The sequence below is a fragment of the Macaca nemestrina genome, chromosome 6 (genome assembly GCF_043159975.1).
Source record: "Macaca nemestrina isolate mMacNem1 chromosome 6, mMacNem.hap1, whole genome shotgun sequence".
Lineage (NCBI taxonomy): Eukaryota > Metazoa > Chordata > Mammalia > Primates > Cercopithecidae > Macaca > Macaca nemestrina.
The window spans coordinates 75,116,284-75,139,017 of record NC_092130.1 but is presented as its reverse complement, the minus strand read 5'-3'; the positions used below and the strand labels follow the sequence as shown (position 1 = coordinate 75,139,017).

Sequence of the window (22,734 nt, the reverse complement as noted above, 5' to 3'; positions counted from 1 at the left end):
TACAAAAAACTAGCCGGGCGCGGTGGCGGGCGCCTGTAGTCCCAGCTACTCGGGAGGCTGAGGCAGGAGAATGGCGTAAACCCGGGAGGCGGAGCTTGCAGTGAGCTGAGATCCGGCCACTGCACTCCAGCCCGGGCTACAGAGCGAGACTCCGTCTCAAAAAAAAAAAAAAAAAAAAAAAAAAAAAAAAAGAAACCCCCAGACTTCATTCTAATCTCATATCCAAGCTAAAGAACACTCCCACCAGTACCATGAAAATGATAATTGCCATGACTATGACTGGAAAAGCTATAAAAGGACAAAAAGGAAAGAGGTACTCTAGTTGTGAGAAGTTTACCACGCATTTCTGGAAAATACATGAATATTCCTCCCCTGACATTTAATGTACAGCCGTTCATTAGAAAAATTGCGTGTCTTAACCTGTTCACCCATCACTAGTCGAGAAGTTGATTTGTGAGCCATGCTACTGCGTCTCCATTCTTTGGCCACTGAATAAATCTTTCTCTGCTTGGTGCTCCCTTTTGGTTTCATGTATTAGCGTTGTGGCACCCAACAGAAGAACAGCCCATCCTTTGGGCCTACTAAGTTTATCAGTAACAAATTCACTAAAATAAGGCTCAGTTTCCTAATATCTAAAATAGAGAACACAACTATACCTACTCCTAAGGGATGTTTCTAATTAAATTAAAAAATGCAAATAAAACATTTAACATAAACTCTACACATTATGAATCTTCAATGAATGTTATTTTTTTTTACTCTTCATAATACTGACAACTTGTGACGTTTCATTTTTCCACTGATTGTTACTATTTTTATACTATTGTATAGATAAATAAGATGACATTTAATGTAAGTTTTATATCCAACATAACATGTAGTTATGAACAACATAATACATAGTTAGATTTGCATATATCATAGCAAATCTAAAAAACAAATTGTATTTGATTCCAAAGTTTAGCTAGTGAGCCATAAAGATAATATTTTATTGATAGTATCTAAAGTATTCCATCTATATTATCTTGGAACACTGGTCATGAATATATGAAAGGAGTATTAATTAAACACACAGTTAACAAGCTATTGTTGTAAAAGAGGCGTTTATCTGAGTTCGGTGAGATAAGCAAGCATGAAAATAACAAAGGATTTTTCCTTAACCTACATTCTAAAAGAATATCAATATCACAAAGTATACTATAGGTAGTTTCCTATTTTTGGTGGGAAAGGTTATCTGTGTCAATATTCCTGCTGAATATACTACACAATGATAAATAAAATGAATTTTAGTCATGTATTTTATATTGCGGAGCATCAATTGTCAAGTCATAATACTGAAGCATGAATCCAGACATGCAGACATCATGGGAACTACTCTTGTCTTGAGAATATTTCTTTTTCTCAAACATTGAAAACTCATTTTGGTAAATTTCCAAGACAAGAAAAATATCAAAGCTCAGGTTACATTCAAGGTGATGAATAAAAAAGAACAACTTTCCCCTCAAAAGTATAAAATCAAATGTCAGCAACTTTAGGGCAAAGGAAACTGATGCAGAATAATAACCCAGTTCAAATCCACTAAGTAAGCCAGAAAATTTCAAGTCTTAGACTTGACTTCAAGTGGTCGCTAATTGGCAGAGGCACCAGATACCACACAAGAGACAAATGCAAATCCTCTTTTAATAGAAATAATCTTGTTCTATTCTTCAAAGTGTTCCTATGAATATATTATTTTTCAAAAGTTATATTTAGCACACAGCCAAAGGCAACAAGCATTGGAGGAAACTACACTCCATAACCAAGAACCAGTCAAGACAAATAGCAAAGGCACACTCAAAGGGACATTAGTAGTTATAATTATCAGACAGAGATTGATATTAGGTATGTTAAATATATTTAAAGAAGTAAAAAACAGACTTGATTACATCTATAAATAATATAAAGCTATAAAAAGTGACAAAGCAGATTTACAAATGAACCAAGTAGTTATTCTAGAACAGAATATGTATAACATTAAAAAATATATATATAAACAAAATTAATGAGTTTAAGAGCAGAAATGATAGAGAAGAAGAGGATTAGTGATCTGAACGATATCATAAAAAATTCTTGAAAATGCACTGAGAGAGAGAAAAAGATTGAAACTACATAAGATATCTAAAATTTGGCATAAAAATGAGATCTATGATGAAGAAATACTAAATTTAATAGGATAATTTTTGTTTCTTGTTTTTTGAGATGGAGTCTCACTCTGTCACACAGACTTGAGTGCAGTGGTGAGATTTCGGCTCATTGCAACCTCTGCCTCCCAGGTTCAGACAATTCTCCTGCCTCAGCTTCGGAAGTAGTTGATATTACAGGTGCATAACACCACATCTGGCTTGTGTGTGTGTGTGTGTGTGTGTGTGTGTGTGTGTGTGTGGTTTTAATAGATATGGGGTTTCACCGTGTTAGTCAGGTTGGTCTCAAACTCCTGACCGTAAGTGACCTGCCCACCTCAGTGTCCCAAAGTGCTGGGTTTTTGTTGTTGTTGTTGTTGTTGTTGTTGTTATATTTTGTTGTTTGTTTTTACAGATCTAGATGAGGAAACTTCAGATTCGAACTCTGATAAAGCTGCATTAGGAATTTACAGGAAGGGTACATTTAAAAAAAATTGTGAAATAGAATCCACTACACATGAATGTGAGTGGTGATAAAGAAGGACAGATTGAGCATCACTTTAAGATTTCCAGCTTAAAAGATTGGATGGGCTCCAAGGGAGGGAAAGTGTTCATTTTTTCTTTATACTGTTGAGTGCCTGAATGGAGATTTTGAACATTAAGAAAATATGAGTCTGGAATGAAATGCAGATTTGAGCACTTCTTGTATAGATTTTTGTTGAAGTTATGGGAGCAATTCAAATGATTAAGAAGAAAAGGATAACATCGAACAATTAATAGTTAACAGTTGTGAAAATGACTGAAAAGGAAAATCAGAGAGTTAAGGGGAGAGCCAAGAACATGCTGTCTCAAAATTCAAAGGATGGAACAACTTAAAAAGGAACAAATGAGTAAGTATAAAATATTTCATTTCTGGGAAGGTAAGAAAAAAATACATTGAAACTGGTCTGTATTTTAAAGGAATTATAGAAGAGTTATAGAGTTCTATTGAAGACATTGAGTATAAGCAATGTCTGTAAAGGAACAGAAAGAGGCACAAGGCAAAATGAATAGAGTTTGAACGCGCACATACACACAAACAAAAGAAGATTAAAGGGAAAATATAAAAACAGGGTGCTCCTGAATATTCCAGTAACATTTACTTTTCCTTACATATCATAGGCATGATTAAAACATCTCTGACAGGTTTTTTCCCAAATAAAAGTAATGAACCTAGCATTTTCTATTTAAAATATAAAAATTTTTTTTTATTAACTTGCTTTCAGTTAATTTCATTCATTCTAAGATGCTCATTTTTCTACATTTAATTATATCTGGAATGAGAATTTACCATACCACTGATGTGGTAGAAAACCAACAAGTCATAGTTTGATTCACAGGTTTGCTCTTTCTCTTTCTTGGTGTCGTATAAAATAATGATGCATCTTACAACAGATGTAAACCTTAGATTTGATTAAATACAGTATAGCAAAGAAAACTGACCACTGATCTTTACAGTCAGCTATGCTTTACGAAGATCAAATATGCCACATTAATAACGATGTAAATATATTACTCATACTTGTTGATATAGATTCAGAGCTTCTGATTAAGAAAATATTTCTATTTTTGTTGATTTCAAATTAGAAAATTGTCAGTGCATAGCCTATAACTGATTACTAGTTAACTAATATTACAAAGCATTTTACTTTAAAAATACATTGTAGTTTAAAATTCAAAAAAGGCTTTGATTTGACATAAATATTGTGCAATAGTAAACAAAAATATAAAAATTGTAAATTTATTAATGATACCATATGCCATGAAAATGTTTTCTATACATATACAAATTCTAATATATGCCTCATTTTGTCCCCATAGTTCTGAAAATACATAGGCAAAAATGAATACTATTATGAAATGTGGTTTCTTGATCTCCCATTTAATTAGTGTGAGTTAAACCTCAATAATCCTTGGTAATTCTGTTTTTACATTTCTTTGTTACATATCAGAAGTTTACAGCTTATTATGAAATCTTAAGCTAACATTTTTGGCAAAAACATTGGATTTGATATTATATGTGTTATTATTAGATGCGCTTTTTACTATTATCAGTTGGCTGAAGGAAAAAAAAAAAAACCCAAATCTATGATTTGGTCAGGATTTCTTTGATTAAATAAACTACTTTGATGACTCTAAGTAGAATTCACATGTGAAGGAACATTGCACTCTCAATAAAAACCAGAAAAGGATTTTATAGTTGAGTGCATGTAGTATCACTAGCACCAAGTAACTACTGCAAACCTGAAAATGAACATCCTTCAGTATCACTAAACCAAAGGGTTTAAAATTTAGGGAACCTAAAACATAATTTCATGAAGTGCCTGATGTTTTATTATTTAAAAGAGAGACTTATCAAATATATTGATGCCTTTTAGTACTTACCCAAATGACTCTTTATATTACAAGTTTATACACCTTAAATTTAACATTTCAAATAAAAAGATTTTAAGTAAATTCCAGAACGCATAATTCAGCTATATTAGTCCGTTTTCATGCTGCTGATAAAGACATAGAGACTGGGCAATTTACAAAAGAGGTTTAACAGACTTACAGTTCCACGCGTCTGGGGAGGCCTCACAGTCATGGCAGAAGGTGAAAGGCACGTCTCATATGATGGCAGATGAGAAAAGAGAGCGAGCTTGTGCAGGGAAACTCCTGTTTTTAAAATCATCACGTCTCATGAGGCTTATTCACTATTACAAGAACAGCCTGGGAAAGACCCGTCCCCATGATTCAATCACCTCCCACTCACTGTGTTCCTCCCAGGGCACGTGGGAATTGTGGGAGTTACAATTCAAGATGAGCTTTGGGTGGGGACAGAGCCAAACCATATCATCAGCTGATACCAAAGGTCTGAAAAAACTTAAAATATATACTAAAGTTGACTGGTTTAAATTTAGAAAACGAATGATGATTTCTGTTATTTTGAGGCTTAATATAGCTAACACATGTATTTCTTCAATACAATTTCAAAAACTATTTTTAACAAACTAACATATAAGGAAATCAACATATTTCACTACTATATTTATCTTTACGTAAATAACGAAAAATATTTTTATAGATCTACTTTGAAGTGAAAAGTAAAACATGTTGATGTCAGTGAGTTATCTATTTCACATATAACAAGCAAAACCAGCACTTGAGAAAAAACAAAATGATACAATTAACAGTTCACTGGTTACAAAGATGCTTAAAAGAAAAATTCCCCTATCATGGCAAACTTTGTGTTGAAAAAGAAAAGTGTCATTAGCCACCACAGAATACCTAAGATAAAATCAAATATTGATATTATTTAAGAGACTCTTCTTTAAGAGTTTTCTAACCACAGCTTAATTAATCCTCACAAAAACAAAAGAAGAAAAATAAGTCCTACCAAGACATTTTTATTGTCTCTTTCTACAAATTCAGTTACATTTATATGATATACCTTAAAGGGACTACAGAAACCCCAACTTCAGAAAGAATGGAAAAACATTATAATTATGTAGTATAATTATGAGTTTGTTCCTTCTGGTATGATAAAATGTTCTGAGCTATGCTGTATAGGCTGTGCACTTATGAACATCAGTACTTATATTGCTGTGTAAAATGAACAGCCACTGAGCTCTAATGGGCTTCATTTTGTGTTTTAAAATTCCTGAGAATGACTTTGAGATCATTAGCTCTATAAGAACTAACGCATGCTGCTGCTCATAAAGGAACATAATGAAGTAAAAACATGAGAGTAGCTAACCTTAACATTGCCTTAATTCTAAAAAGAAGAAATGTGTATACATATTTTTTTGCCATCAAATGGAGGAATAAATTTTTTAAAATGTGGTATGTTATCTTTTTTATATTTAAAAACATCATTCAAAAAGAATAATGAATGCTTAACAAATAGAATTTTCGTGGCTAAGTTAAAGGTAATTCTCCCTGAGGCTTTTTCAACTGAAGATCTATATTTGGACCACAAGATAAGTCATCAATTCAAGATCAGGCGACCATCATCTCTAGTGTTTGGACAATAGATTGCTAATCCTCTCTATACATCAATTTATAACATACTTTTGGCCCCTAAAAAATAATGTTCAGGGCCAGGCATTGTAGCTCACACCTGTAATCCCAGCACTTTGGGAGGCCAAGGTGGGCGGATCACTTGAGGTCAGAAGTTCAAGACCAACCTGGTCAACATGGTGAAACCCCGTTTATACTATAAACACAAAAATTTGCCAGGCATGGTGGCACACACCTGTGATTCCAGCTATTCCGGAGGCTGAGGTATGAGAACTGCTTGACCTGGGAGGCAAAGGTGGCAGTGAGCCGATATCGTGCCACTGCAATCCAGCTTGGGTGACAAAGCGAGACTGTCTCAAAAACGAAATCAAAACCAACCAAACAAACAAAGAAACAAAAAACAAATAACAATGTTTGGGAAAACTCACACTTGCTAGGAGACCACATATTATTTTGATAAATAAAGTACCCTTACTCCTTCCTTAGCAATCTATCAATCTTAGTGTGTGGCCTTGAAGGTCTGGTTATTTAAATATTCATATGACACCTAAAGCAAGGAAAATATAATTATCTGCTACATAATATATATAATAATTTAATACTGTAAGGTTTTCCAAACAGTAGGTATTTCAATTAAAAAAAAAATGTTTCTTGATCATGAACTCCAGATGATGAACTGACCATGTTTCTATGGATTACAATACATAGCCTTTAATTGCTGCCTATAATACAAATAACCTATGGAAGCTATAAAAGTTACAGCCCTGATGTAAGTGATGTTGTATTTTATTGAATAACATGCCTATATTAAAATTGTGGATCATTTTTTGTTAACTTAGTTGTATATAATTGATTTAAATTCCAGCCAATATGATTCCTATTAATGAAATGAATGAGTATACAATTTCCAAATATCTCTGACAATGAAGAACAGTACAAAATTATGATACTACTGATACAAAAGCAAAACTTATCTTCAAATTTAAATGCCTTTTTCACACCAAGACTTTAATGAGAGTTTTTATTTTTAAGTTTAAATTTCCAATCTTGTTGGCAAATATATTGCAGGTACATTTGTGGTGTTATAAAAGAAAAACAGTAGTGGATAATATTATAATCAAATGTTTCTAAGTTGTATTAAAATATTCAATCTGTTTAAGTTAAAATACAGAGTGTTTCATTTTTGTACCTTCCATCCAGATTAGTACCAGTTTATAGAACCTAGTCCCCCTCCTGTTCCTCACCAAAGCAAATAATCCCTCTTACAATGACAAATGGTTAAAATAATAGAATGTGTGATTTAGTACTAGAAACTAGAGGGAATTATTATGAATTCATAACAAATCTGACCATATTTCCCCTAGATGCTTTTATGAGTTAGATAATAGATATATTTCCATTAAGACAGAGAGAATTGAATCACATATTGTTTCTTTGAAAGAAATTATTGGAATAAAGTAAAAGAGATATTATTGAAATCTTCCTTCGAGACCCTCTAATTAGAAAAGGTGATAATTAGAAATCAGTCTAGGTCATGAGACATAGTCTTCTATAATGTTTTGGTCACACAATTCAAAACTAGTTCAAGTGAAAAGTTTCAGAACCAATGTGCCCACACCAAACCGAAAGCAATCAGGGCCCCAAATCATTTCATTCCCCATGTGGTTTCATCCTGATGCAGTAGGCAGTTTCTTCCATCATAGGGAATCACATCAGGAAGGCGGTTGAAAACACCAAAAGGAAACCTAGAGCAAAGGCTGAGCTATATAAAAATATTAGATATGGAGAGCTTGCTCCTAGGATCACCTCGTTCCTGAAGCTCAAAGGGTAATATATTTGAAAAGAAGATTTTTGTCGCTGTTCTTTTCTTTTTTTTCTTTTTTCTTTTCTTCTTCTTCTTCTTCTTCTTCTTCTTCTTCTTCTTCTTCTTCTTCTTCTTCTTCTTCTTCTTCTTTTTTTTTTTTTTTTTTTCCTAGGAGTACTCTACTACACTAGGGCCTATGTTCTCAGATCCACCTTCTACCCAACTGTTGACTCACTGAACTGGTTACATAGAAGTATATTATTTAGATCTTCATTTTTAGCATACTAATAAACAATGAAGAGACAAAAGAAAAACTAAAAAGTATTAATAACTATCAAACTAATTAACTTCTTCACATTCAAAGATGTACAAACTGATCAGAAGATCAACAGAGTTCTTAAAAATATGAAAGAAGTGATGGAAAAGTCAAGAAAATACTGAAAATAAAGAAAATATTATGACAACGCTCAGATATTAAAAATACTATAAAATTATGATGATCAAAATAGTGTGGTCATAGCCAAAGGCCAAATATCAATAGGACAGAAAACTCAGAAATAGAAGTTTAAAATGTGTATGAATATGTGCATATTCTTTTATGTACGTAGTTTTTCATATCAGTTGTGAAAAGATGATTGCTGCAAAGATGCTGAATCTATGTATTAGCTATTTAGTGGCAAAAATATGTTTAGCTAATTAGCTATATATAAAAATTAATTATAAATAAAGATGTTAATAAAACTTGATACCATAGAATAGTAATACATGTTGACTGGAAATTCTTTATAAGCAGTATCATCATTTCCCATAACGATATGATAGCATCATAAAACTAAAGAGAAATATTACCTGTAAAGGAAAATACAGATAGAACCACCATCAAATAAAAAATCTGGACTTAAGAGGCAATCTTATTTTAAAAGAATTACAATAAGAAGAATTTTCCAATCCTAAGATTCATAAACACGTGATGCTCTTTCCCTTCCCCTTAGGGATGGGGCTTCCTGAGAACCAAACTGCAGAGACTGTTATTGCTCTTTTCGATTTAGCCACCCAGAGAGGTTACCAGGCTCTGGGCTGGTACTGGGGAGTGTTTACAAAGTCTTGGAATGTGATTCATCTTCAGATCTTTCAGACCTGGATACCAGCACCTGCTCCATTGATGGTAGCAGCGGAGTGAAATGCACTCTGTGAGGGCCCTTGGTTGCAGTTTTGTTTAGTGTGCTGGTTTTGTGTTGGTTGGCCTCCAGCCAGGAGGTGGGGCTTTCATAACAGCATCAGCTGTGGTAGTATGGGGCGGATACAATCTTAACCTAGGATCACCTGGACAAGTATTCAGGTTTCTCAGGCGATCCGCAAGGCCATAGAACGCCCAAGAGATTATGTCCTTTGTCTTTGGCTATGAGGGCAGGTAGAGAAAGACCATCAGGTGGGGGCAGGATTAGGCATGTCTGAGCTCAGATGCTCCTTAGTCATGGCTTGCTGCGGCTGCTGTGGGGATGGGGTGTGGTTCTCAGGCTGGCAGATGGAGTTATGTTCCCAGGGGGATTATGGCTACCTGTCTTGTGACATACAGGTAGTCAAGGAAGTGGGGGAAAGCTGGCAGTGATGCGCCTCACCCTGCTGCCATTCAGCTTGAAAGGCCAGTCTCACTCCCACCATGCCCCCACAATAGCAGCAAGTTTATGTCCAGGCAGCTGGTGAGCAGGGCCGAGAACTTGCCCCAGGCTACAATCCTCCCTGCTGAGAAAGCAAGCAGGGCTTTCAGGCTTTGAACCTTCCCACCTGCCAAGGTTTCTGTGCTCCTATCTGCACTTCCCATTCACACCCTCCCCTGGATTCTGTCTAGGAAATTTTGCATTTGGTCAAAACTGTTACAAAGTTCAGCTGGAAGTTTCCTTCTCCCTGTGATCATTCCCCAAATCCACTGGCAGTTCTCCCCAAACACCCCCACAAGATGAAGTCAGGAATGGCTTCCCTGGAGACCTAGCATGTCCACAGGACTCTTCCTACTGTTTCCTCTACCCCTATACTTTGTTCAGCTCTCTAAATTCATCTCAGCTCCAGGTAAGGTCAAATCCTTCTCCCATTATCTGGACCTTCATGTTCCCCAGTGAGGATGTGTGTTCAGGGGTGGACGTTTCCCCTCTAACACTTTGGCACTCGCAGTTTTTTGGCTGTCTCATGGAGCCTGTATCAGCAAGCCACTTCCTTCAAAGGGTCTATGGATTCTCTCAGTTTTCCTGGTATGTTCCTGCAGTAGTTCTTGGAGCAAAAGTTCACGATGTGAGTCTCCACATGCTCCTCTGTCTGCCCTAGTGGGAGACACAAGTTAGTCCTGCCTCCTGTTGAAATGGGAAAAGTTCCCTTACCCTCCTTGCAGGATGCATGATGGGGTGGTGGCTGGCTCCTTCTGTGTCCCACTGCTCAAACTTCTAGGGGGAGCGTGCAGATGGGCAGGCTTTGGGACTCCGACGCCATAGCAGTGTCTAGGGGTGAATGTTCACAGCTGAAGCCTCAGTGGGTGTGTGTTACAGTGTGTTCTTTCAGTTTAGCAGTCTGTATGCAGCTTGTGGTAGTCAGCTCAGTTAGACTACCCCCTGCCTTATTGCAAGGACAGAGGGCTTTCTGTATCCGGGCTTCTTGCCTTGGTATACCACAAGAATCGGATCACACACAGGCTTGGAGAATGAATGCAAGGTTTTATTGAGTGGAAGTAGCTCTCGTCAGATGGGGGAGCCAGAAGACAGATGGAGTGGATAAGTGGTTTTCCTCTGGAGCTGGGTGCGGGGGTGGGGGTCAGGGCATGGCAGGCCAGGGTGGTCTTGGGAAATGCAACATTTGGGCAGGAAAACAGAAATGCCTGTCCTCACCTAGGTCAGTGGGAACAGGCCCAGGGGTGGAGCCCTAGCCAAGGACCTGCCCCTCTCTCCCCAGCAATTCCGTGTCCTGCTCCCATATCACTATTTGCCACTTTTTCTATTTTTTTCAAAAGGACATTTCTTTTAGAGCAAAGAGTAAACAATCTAAAAAGTACTGATGGTTGAAAAATGGGCTGAGCATGTGGCATGATGAGCAAACTGTTTAGGCAGGTCTTTCTCTGAGGCCTGCCAATTCTTGAAAGGGCTATAAAGGAGTGGTTTTTCCATGTCTCCGTGCCTTGTTAAGCTCAAAGATGGGTCAAGGTTCAGGCGCTTACAGGAAGGGGATAAGCTTGACTAAAGTTTGGCCAAGTCAAGTCAGCAGGTATTTTGTTCAAATTGGTCACTCCACAAAAAAAGGTGACAGTTCTACAAAATTATAAATAGCAAAGAGTCAGCTGGGAAAACGTTTGCATCTATTGTTGAAGGAACTTTTATTAATCATTAAGAAAAGTACAGGCCGGGCGCGGTGGCTCACGCCTGTAATCCCAGCACTTTGGGAGGCCGAGGCGGGCGGATCACAAGGTCAGGAGATCGAGACCACGGTGAAACCCCGTCTCTACTAAAAATACAAAAAATTAGCCGGGCGCGGTTGTGGGAGCCTGTAGTCCCAGCTACTCGGGAGGCTGAGGCAGGAGAATGGCGTGAACCCGGGAGGCGGAGCTTGCAGTGAGCCGAGATCGCGCCACTGCACTCCAGCCTGGGCGACAGAGCGAGACTCCGTCTCAAAAAAAAAAAAAAAAAAAAAAAAAAAAAAAAAAAAAAAAAAAGTACAAATAATCCACCAGAAAGTATGTACATGCATTTTAAAAGAATCCTGCTCTAAAAATCTATGATTTCAGTGATACTAAAAATGAATCTCTAGTTTTTATTTAAAACTGTTTTGAATATCTCAATTTCCTTTTTTTAAAAAGTCTTTAAATAGCACTCTAATATTCTGAATAGAAGGTTCACAACATTGGTATCCAGAATGCTATATAATCGAAATCAATTTTACTTTCATTGAACACTATTACAAAAGGCACATTCTATAGGAAGCAACTGTAACTTATAATGCTCTATATTTAGGACTGTCATCTATCTCTAAGGGGGAAGTCTTTAATCTTTTGAGGTCATATGCCTTTTTTCAGAATCTCATGAAATTTATAGTTATCTTTTCAGCAAAAATGTACATGAACACAAGACTCAATTTCAGTTTTTACACATATCTCCTAAACCTATCAATGCTTTCCTAGGCTGTATGTTAAACCACTATGTATTAAAATCACCACTGTATCATCCTTAACTATAATCTCCAATGGAACTGAATTTTTCCAGAGTCTGGTTCAGGAAAGTAAAGAGAGAGTTCAGAACTGCCATGTGAATCATCACGTTCTCACTGAAAGGCATTTTTAATATTCATACAAATTCTCTAGCTAAACTCCAGCTGATCTGAAAGAACTCTCAATTATAGTGAAATAGGACAAACTATTTTTTTTTTCTTAAAAGGGGTACAGTTTAATTTATTTATATTTGCTGACAACCATTTCCATAGCCTGGGAGTTACTTTCTTTAATTCTCTGCTGTTCTCAAATTGGCACTTTCTTTAAAGTTCAGGACCAATTGTATCTTATCTTTGAAACATTTTTAGTTTTCTACTTTCTTCCCATTTAAAAATTCTTGGATAAATACTCAATGATTTTGAAAGAAGTACAAATGTTACAATATTTTACATGGCATGGAACATTTTTCAGCTTCTAAGAATATTCTGGCTACCTGAAGTTTCCCAGTTTAGTGTTTTCTATGCTGTCTGCCTTTATATAGCTGTATTTTGGGTAATACTTTAGTTTTTACCTACAAGATAGTATTCCAGTCTCACCCAGAAATCTTTCCTAACCAATCCCAAGATCGGATTCAGGTGTCTCTATTATGCACTCTACCAATAACAGCAAGCCTCCACCATACTATCTTATTTCCGTCTTGAAATCACTTACCCTCTTCTGTGTGTCTTTCTTAAGAGATTATATTATACATATATTTTTCTCCAATATAGCACTGTAATTTTTGACTTACATTATTAGCAAATTTAACAACTATCTATTCACCTTCCCTATGTAGGTCATTTATAACGATTATGTCCAGAAAAATACAAAAAAATTACAAACACCAACTCTAAAACTTTTCTTTAAACTGGCACTGAGCCATTAATCAGCACCATTTAAATCGGTCTTTTAAATCATGATTAACATGATCAATTTTACCAGCATCTAGTTCATGTAGAGGCTTTTAATCTCAACAATAACAAAGACACAAACGAAAACTCATCACATTTCTCAAAAATGTTACACCTCACAATTTTTTTTTTTTTTAATTTTTTTTTTTTTTTTTTTTTTTTGAGATGGAGTCTCACTCTGTTGCCCAGGCTGGAGTGTAGTGGCCGGATCTCAGCTCACTGCAAGCTCCGCCTCCCGGGTTCACACCATTCTCCTGCCTCAGCCTCTGGAGTAGCTGGGACTACAGGCGCCCGCCATCACGTCCGGCTAATTTTTTGTATTTTTAATAGAGACGGGGTTTCACTGTGTTACCCAGGATGGTCTCGATTTCCTGACCTCGTGATCCACCAGTCTCGGCCTCCCAAAGTGCTGGGATTACAGGCGTGAGCCACCATGCCTGGCTACACCTAACATTTTTAATATTTTTACATCCACTAATTTAGAAACTCTCTAAAATTGAAACGATGTTGAAATAACATGATTTCTTTTTTAATGAAAGCAATAATGTGCCTAGTCATTTAGCTAAATGTAAAAAATATCCCTTTAACCCTATTTTTTGGAAGAAACGCCTAACAGCATTCAAATTCACTTAAATATTCCTATTACTATTTACAAATCTTCAGTCATGCCTGTTTTTAAAGAGACATTATTTTGGGTGCCTCTGATTGCTTCTATGCCAGTTAATTGATTGATCTTGTTTGTCTTCAAATTTTAAGTGTTTTAAAAATATAACAACACTTCTTAACTATAATTTTATGTATTTCTCTTTACAAATTTAAGGAGTTCTTTTTTAGGAATTTATAGAAAACAGTAATAATTATTATCTACCTATTGTTTCCCATACCAACATAATTATTTACTATTCTGGGAAAAAAGTTAAAACTTCCAGACTATCAAAATTTTAAAGAGAGGTTTTCAATCTGACATGCATATCGGACTCACCTAGAATATTTTAGAAGGAATATGATGACTAGGCCCCACAAAAAGAGGATCTGATGTAACTTTCCTGAGGTGGATCAAACCATGGGTATGTTTTTTTAACACCCCCTACATTGATTTTATATTTCAGGCAGAGTTTAAGCCAATGCTCTGAAGAAAGCAATCTGTTTTTATTTCTTTCCAGGCTTTTACAAAGACATATTGCCATAATTTGCTCCTGGATCATGATCCTGTGACTCTTTGCGGTTCTCATTTTTTAATGTAATAAATATAATTTTTTAAAAATTAAAATTTTATTTTACTGTAATAAACTATAATTTTAGCACAGGAAAATACATGAATAAATTTATTTTTAGAGTGAGACATCTTTATAGGTAAAACTAATCTTATATACAATATTAGTATTCTGTGAGTCTTCCAAATGGCCTTGTCAACTTCTTTACATACATTTATTCTCTAGTTACTTAGCATGTGTCTTCATCTTCTGCATCTTCTAGATTAAGTAGTATCAACTGATTTAACTTATATAGAAGCAACCAAAAGAATACTCATTACTCTTTTTAAAAAATAAAAATAACAATGATAGTAATAATGATCATCACAATAAAAGTAAGAAATTATTTGGAAATAATTTAAAAACTAACAAAAATTGAATAACGCTCCCCCCCAAAATGAGAAGAAATTGAAAATGATTTCTTGGGGTTCTTGCAAAAATTAGAAGAAATATATGTAATCAACTATCATGAAAGTACCTAAAATTTATTCTTTACTGATTAAAAACAGCCTTGCATTTAAAGATTTAGAGTAATTTTGTAGTTTTAGTATCAGAAGAAAGTGTAAGTGAATTTTAAATAATATCCTTAAATAATGCAACATTTCATGTAACCACTGTTATATAATATAGATTTTGAGATATGAAGATTTTTAGGCCTGACCTTACCACATTCTCCATATAGTACTAACATCTAAATGAGAAAACTTTTCATAAAAACTTACATTTATAAAATCACAATGTCAGTTTTCCAATTTTTTTGAGTAGCTTAAAAAGACAGGAAACATTGTTATATATCACTTATCTTAATATTTTTCCGTAATTATTATCCAACTTGCGACTAAAGATTAATCAAAATTATAATATGTACATGACTAAATAGGTCAGTATTTAAAACTATGTCATTACGTTAACTTTCCCTTTTCAAAGATTAACTTCAGGCACTGAGTTTCCCCAACCAAAAAAAAAAAAAAAAAATTATAGAAATAATCTATTAACTCTGAGGTGGCAATTTATATATAAGTATTTTCAATTTATTTAACTTTCAAGGACTGTTAACATCAATGTATCAATGTTACTTTCAATATGCCTACAGATAAAGAGGTTCAAAAAGTACCAATTTGTTTTCTCCACAAAGAGCATTATTTTATTCTAGCTGTGCATACTCAGTATTAGATAGGACCAAAAGAAAGGAACATCTTGACTCCTTGGATTGCCATAGAATTCAGTAAAAGCTCTGTGGAAATTTTACACCTGTTAGTGTCTTGTCATCTCTTCTATGATCAGCTAAGGTCTCATTACCATCATCTCTTGTATGTGGCTCCCACTTTAACATCAGTGCCATTCAGTGTATCATTCACAGAATAAGCAATTCACATTTTAATTACCTTTCACCCAGTTGCTTAATTTTTTTTCCCTTTCTTTCCTTTATTCATTTAGTTGCATTTTACTGAAGTGTAACACATACAAAAATTGCATAAATTATGACTTCTCCTGCCTTTTTACAATTAATTTCCAGGAATACTATCTATGCATACAAGTATCTAAATATTATAAACATGTTGTTTTCCCTTGGTAGCAATCCATTTTACTTTTTCCTAACACATATTTTGAGATAGGGTGTCACTGTGTCACCCAGGCTGATCTTAAACTCCTGGATTACAGGCACAGGCCACCGTGCTTGGCTTTCCTTTTTTCTTCTTAATAGTGTCTTCATGAAGGGAAGTTCTACTTTTAATTTATTCTTGTATGTCAATCTTTATATTTAATGCTGTTTCATGGCTGCTTAACAAATTATATTTATGCTTCAGAAAGCATTATTATTTTGATTTTTACCATTATTTCAAAATTCATTTAGAATTAATCTTGTATGTTATATGTTGTAGAGGTCATGTTTCACATTTTTCATGTAGATTAAGCACCCTTTCTTGAAAAAACCATCCTATCTCTACTGCACTGAAATATCACCTTGGCTATAATTCAAGTGAATGTATATGTGAGTATGAATCTGTTTCTAGACCCTCTCTTCTGCTTCATTGGCATATTGATTGTTCTGACAGTACCATACCACCTGTCTTAATTACAGATGGATTATAATTAACATTTTTTAAATGGTTAAATAAAATGATCAAATCTAGAAACCTTTATTCCAAGATTTTTCATGGAGTCTTTTAATATTACATTATTATACTATGTAGATAATATATGACTATATTTTCTATTTCTCCTTTAGGAAATTTTGATATGGTTGGTGTTTTTCAGCAAGAAAATAAAAATGGTACGCAATAATTGAATTTGCCTCAAACCTATAGATCATATTATAACAACTGACATATTTATAATATAGAATGTTATTTAAGAAAAAAGGGTATAATATTTTATATAGTTGCATCTTTAAAATTACTTCAATATTATCTTGCAGCTTGGAAGAGATGTCTTACATGTCATTTGTTAGCTTTCTCTCTAGGTGTCAAGAAATTTTGATGATATTGTAGAAGGCATCATTTCTTAAACATAGTATAGTTACTTGTTGCTGGGATAAAAAGAACACAATTATTTTCTTTACACTCACCTTGTAAATAAGTGATTTTGCTAACATCTTTATTAATTTGAGGGAGGAGAATATATTTTAGAGATACATATTATAATATCTAAATATTTTGTCTTCAATAACAACAAAAAATTATTCAAGGACATTATTTAAAATTCACTTACACTTTCTTCTGATACTAAAACAAAGAAGTAGGAGACTAGGATTCATTAAAAGAAACAGTACAGATGGAGAGAAATCATCCCTGAGAAGGATTAGTCATTAGAATTACTGACATAGACTTTACATAAATTTTCTTAAATGTGCTTAAAAAGCTAAAGGAAATCATGGATAAAGAACTAAGGAAACCAGTACAATTATACAACATATACAAAATAAGAATATTGATAAAGATAAAAAAATATTTAAAAGGAAACAAATTCTGGAGCTGAAAAGTAAAATAACTGAAATTAAAATATTTCTTGGGGGTTCAACAGAAGAGGGAAGAGGAAGAGTCTGAATTTGAATATACAGCAAGTGTAATTATCAAGTCTGCGCATAAAGCAAAAAAATGAAAAAGGTGAACAGAAAAAAAAGAGCCTAAAGAATTTGTGGGACATAATTAGGACAATATGCACATTTGAGAGTGCTAGAAAGCAAGGGTAGAAAGAATATTTTCAAGATTAATGACTCCAAATGTTTCAAATTTGGTAGAAGACATTAATCTACACATTCAGAAAGCTCAGAAACGTTAAGTAGAGTAAGTTCAAAGAGATCTACACTAGGACACATTATAACAAAACTTTTGAAAGACAAAGACAAAGAAAATCTCAATAGCAGCAAGAAAGAAGTGACTCATCACCTACTAGTTATCCTCAATAAGAGTAAGAGATTATTTCTAATAAGAATCCATGGAGATCAGAAATGAGTGAGATGGCATATTTAAAGCACTGAATGAGGTCAGCCACAGTGGCTCATACCTGTAATCTCAGCTACTCAAGAACTGAAGTTAGAGAATCGCTTGAAGCCAGGAGTTCAAGAATATTCTGTGTAACACAGCAAGACCTAATCTCTAAAAAATTTTTTAAGTGGTCAATGAAAAGAAAGCTGTCAATGAAGAATTCTCTATTCAGCAAAACTGTACTTTAAAATGAAGGATAAATTAAAATAGTCTCAGAAAAACAAAATCTGAGATTTGTTACCAATAAAATTACCCTTCAAAAAATGTTCAAGGTAGTCTTTTGGGTTGAAATGAAAGGACACTAGACAGAAACTCAAGTCTATATAAAAAAAATAAAAATTATAGGTATAGATAATTGCATAAGAAAATATAAAAGCAAGTATAATTATCCTTTTTGGTTTTTAACGCCACTTCATGTTTTGAAAATACTTAAAAATATGCAAAAATAATTTTAAAATTTGTTACTGGACACATAAAGAATAAAGAGGTAATTTTGATAGCAACAATATGAAAGGTTTGGTGAAATCAAAAAAGCAGAGTTTTGTATGCTATTGACTCTGTAAGCTGGCTTCACTAATTTTGGTAATTTGTTCTCTCTCCACCCATCATTAATTCTTTTTTTATATTAGTATCTCTAAAAAATAAAATTAACCTTGTTAATTTGTCTCTGTTCATTTGTTTCCTGATTCACTAATATCTTAACTGTTCTTATCTTCACGTTTTCATTTCATCTACCATTGCAGATTAAGTATGTGCTTCTTTTTCTAATTTCTTAAATGGCATAATCAAAATATCATGTCACCTTTTTTATCTATGTATTTGCGAATATGAATGTGATTATATCAAGTTGAACTTATTAATCTTTATGATATATACTTATTAACATCTCTTCCATTCAACATATTTCCTAATTTACATTGTATTTCACCCATATACTGGATTTAGCTTTCAGTACAGTCTTAATTTTTACGCTTTAGAGATTTCAATGTTTCTAACCATATTCTACTATAGTCAGAAAACAATGTTTTATTATTTGAAATTTATTAGATTAATTATCTTGACAGTTTTGGAAGATGTCCCATTTGCATGTGGTAAAACGTAAATTTTTCAATATTAAGATAATTTTTACATTTATAAATAAGTTTATATTGGTTAATTTTATTATATGTATCTTTTACATATTTCATAAGTTGTATTTCTTATCTTATTAAGGATGATCTTGTTATTGTCTTTTAACTTCTTCTCTTTAATCATTTCTTCCTTCTTCTCCTTTTACTTACCCTTCTCCTCCTCTTCCTCATCCTCTCCTTCTATTTCTAATCCTCATAAATCTCAATATCATGCACAAGTTTTAATAGTAGACTTTCTATATATAGAAAGAGATATTGGGAAGGCTTATGCAAATCTGTCCCTAAAGTTCAGAATTTCAGAGAACCTGAGAAGCTGAAGAAAGAGGCTGACAAATTCAATTTCTTAAAAAGAAACATTTGGTAGTGACTAACAAACAGAAACCATGTCTATATCTCAGGTACTGTGAGACAAGAGAGGGGATCCCTGTGTCATTAGTCCCTAGACCCTGGACTTATATATCATAGGTAAAGGTGTCTGTAGGAAAATCAAGAATACTATATGAATCTACCTAAAGACAGGATTTATGGTCAAGGTTGTTTTGGCCTAAAGATTTGTGGTAAGTATCTGCCCTTATACAAGGAACAATACTATTTGAATGGATATTTTTGTCATTTAAATTTGATAAAATTACAAATGCAGTGGGCTTAATACTCTATAATAAAACTATTCATTTTTCTAATATAAATTTGTTAGTTTTCTCATTTCAGTTTTTCTTGTGCATTGATCACATAAAAAGGCATACATTTGACAGGAAGAAAAGTTTCACAATATTGATCTAAGATCCCACATCAAAAGCCTAGAAAGCAAAGAGCAAAATAAGCATGGGACAAAAGGAAGGCAGGAAATAAAAATTATAGAAGAAAAAATATAATTAAAAGCAGAACAATGATCAAGAAAATTAATGAAACAAAAATGTGGTTGTTTAAAAAAGGACAATAAAATTGATAAAGTTCTAGCAAGATTAAGTAAAAAGAGATCAGAGACAAATTACCAACATCAGGACTGAGACAGGAAAATTACTATACAACCCACAGACATCAGCAGGACAATAAAAAAAAAAAAAAACACAATTAGAAATTCTACACACCTAAATTGGAGAATTCAGATGAAATGAATCAATCCATTTGACCACAAAACTACCACTACATATCTAATAGAAAAGAGATAATTTTATTAGCTCTATAACTCTAAGAGATTTAAATTTATATTTTAAAAATTCCCCAAAAGAAACCCCAGGTTTACATAATTTTAATTAAAAATTCTACCAAACATTTAAGGAAGAATTAGCATCAATCATATCTCAAGAAATAGAAGCAGAGGAAATATTTTCAATTCATTTTATGAAGACATTAATTTCCTGATATCGAACCAAAGATAGTACAAAACAGAAGAGTACAGAACAATATCCATAATAATTACAGAGACAAAAATTATCAATAAAAATTATATAGAATTCAGAAGCATATAAAAAGATTAAAACACAAAAAGAGCTGTTTGATAGAGTTTGGATATTTGTTCCTACCCAAATCTCATGTTGAAATGTAATCTGCAGTGTTGAAGGTGGAGCCTGGAGCTGTTTGCATCATGAGAGTGGGTTCCTCATGAATGGCTTGGGCCATCCCCTTGGTGATAAATGAGCTCTCACTCTGAGTTCACATGAGATCTGGTTATTTAAAAGTGTACATCACCTCCTGCACTATCTTGCTTGCTCCCATTCTCGCCATGTGACATGTCTGCTCTCCCTTCACCTTCCACCATGATTGAAAGTTTTCTGAGACGTGCCTAGAAGTCAAGTAGTTGCCAGTACCATGCTTCCTGTAAAGCCTGCAGAACCATGCACCAATTAAACCTCTTTCGTTTTTATAAATTTGGAAACCACATATCTGAGAAGGGGTTAATATCCAAAACATATAAGAAACTCATATAAGGGTTAATATCCAAAACATATAAGAAATTATTGAATAGCAGATTAACAAACTACTCTAATATATAATGGACAAAGCAGCTGAATAGGTATTTCTCCAAAGAAGATATACAAATGGCCAAAAAACAAAAATGTGTTAAATATCTTTAGTCATCAAGGAAATGCAAATCAAGACCCCAATAATGTACCCCCAAAACAAATCCCACTGCTATTGCTGCTATAATTATCTGTGGGACCGAGGTGTGACGTAGTCACATACCCCACAGCTTCCTACCTATGCTTTTCTCACTAGTGTGATGTCATCCTCCCAGTGGCAGGCCCACAGTGCAACCAACACATTGCCACCTGAACATTTTGCCATAATCTAGGGACCATGCTGCCCCTGCCTATCACAGCTAGTGCTTGAACACATTACCAGGGGCCTGAAGAGAAGCCCATTGGCCTGGTCCTGTTTCTCCAGTATCAAGCACACCATCAACAGGCTTGAGGGTTGTCCATTCCAATTTGCAACTGTGGGCACCTGAACATTACTCCTATGGTCTGATATCAGGCTGATGCAACCGGCTAATTCCACCACAGCTGGCATCCACCCACATGTGCCACCTGTAAGCCAAGAAACTGGCCCATCCAATCCACCACAGCCACCATTAACACCATTTCACCATTTCAGACCACTGGATTCCAGTGGGTTGCTCCACCACTGCTACTGCCATCATAAACATCATACCTACTGTCCAGGACCTAAGAATGTGCTTATATTTCCAGCCCTCTGCTGCCACTGCTGGCATCCAAGAAATCCACCTGGAGGCCCAAGAATTGGCCTAGACCCACTAACACTGGAGCCACCAGACACTGCTCTGAGGCTCAAGGTCAGGCACACTCCACCTATCATTGACACAACTGAGGTCCAAAGACTGGCTCCATTGACATCTCAGCCCCCGGCAGAACTGCACAACAGCCTCCAATAATAACATACCCTAAGAGAATAAGGAAATCAAGATATCACTGTCACAACTTACAGCCAAGGAAAACATACAGAGACTGCACTATTACATGGACCTGTAATCAAAACTAAAATGATCTATCCAACCAACACAACAGATACATATTTATGAAAAAGTTGTCCTATATGAAAGCAAATTCATAAAACTGGAAGAAGTATCTGTGACACCAGATGCACCAATATAAATTTAAGGACACAAGAACATTCAAAAAATGAGAAAATGTGACACTTTCAAAGGAACACAATACATTTCCATTAATAGAGCCCAAGCTAAAGGAAATTCATTACATCCCAGATACATAATTCAAAATATTGATTCTAAATAAGCTCAGGATTCTGAAAAACAATACAAAGGATTCAGAAAAACAACTTAGGATATGAACAAAAAATAGATATTTTATATAAAAATTTCTGGAACTGAAGAATTCATTGAATTAAATACAAAATACATTTGAAGATTTCAACAGTAGACTAAATCAAGCTGAAGAAAGAATATCAGAACTTGAAGACAGGTCATGTGAAATAAAAAATGAAGAAAAAAAGGAACAAAAAAGCACAAGTCAAACCTTTGTGATATTTGTGAAAATACAAATCAAACAAACATTTGAATTCTGGGTGTCTTGGGGGTGAAGAAATAACAATCACATTGGAAAACCTATTTAACAAAACAATAAGATGAAAACTTCTCAAGTCCAGCAAGAGATGTAGACATCCAGATAGAAGAGCCTAAGAGAGCCCCAAACAGATATAATGAAAAAGGTTCTTTCCATGGTACATTATAGTCAAATTGCCTAAAGT

At 34.4% G+C, this 22,734-nt stretch overlaps 1 long non-coding RNA gene across 1 annotated transcript in view; it reads right to left on the bottom strand.

Moving 5' to 3' along the window:
- The window catches only part of LOC105471086 (uncharacterized), a 180,486-nt gene that overhangs the window by 131,850 nt on the left and 25,902 nt on the right, over nt 1-22,734 (bottom strand). The window lies entirely within an intron of this gene.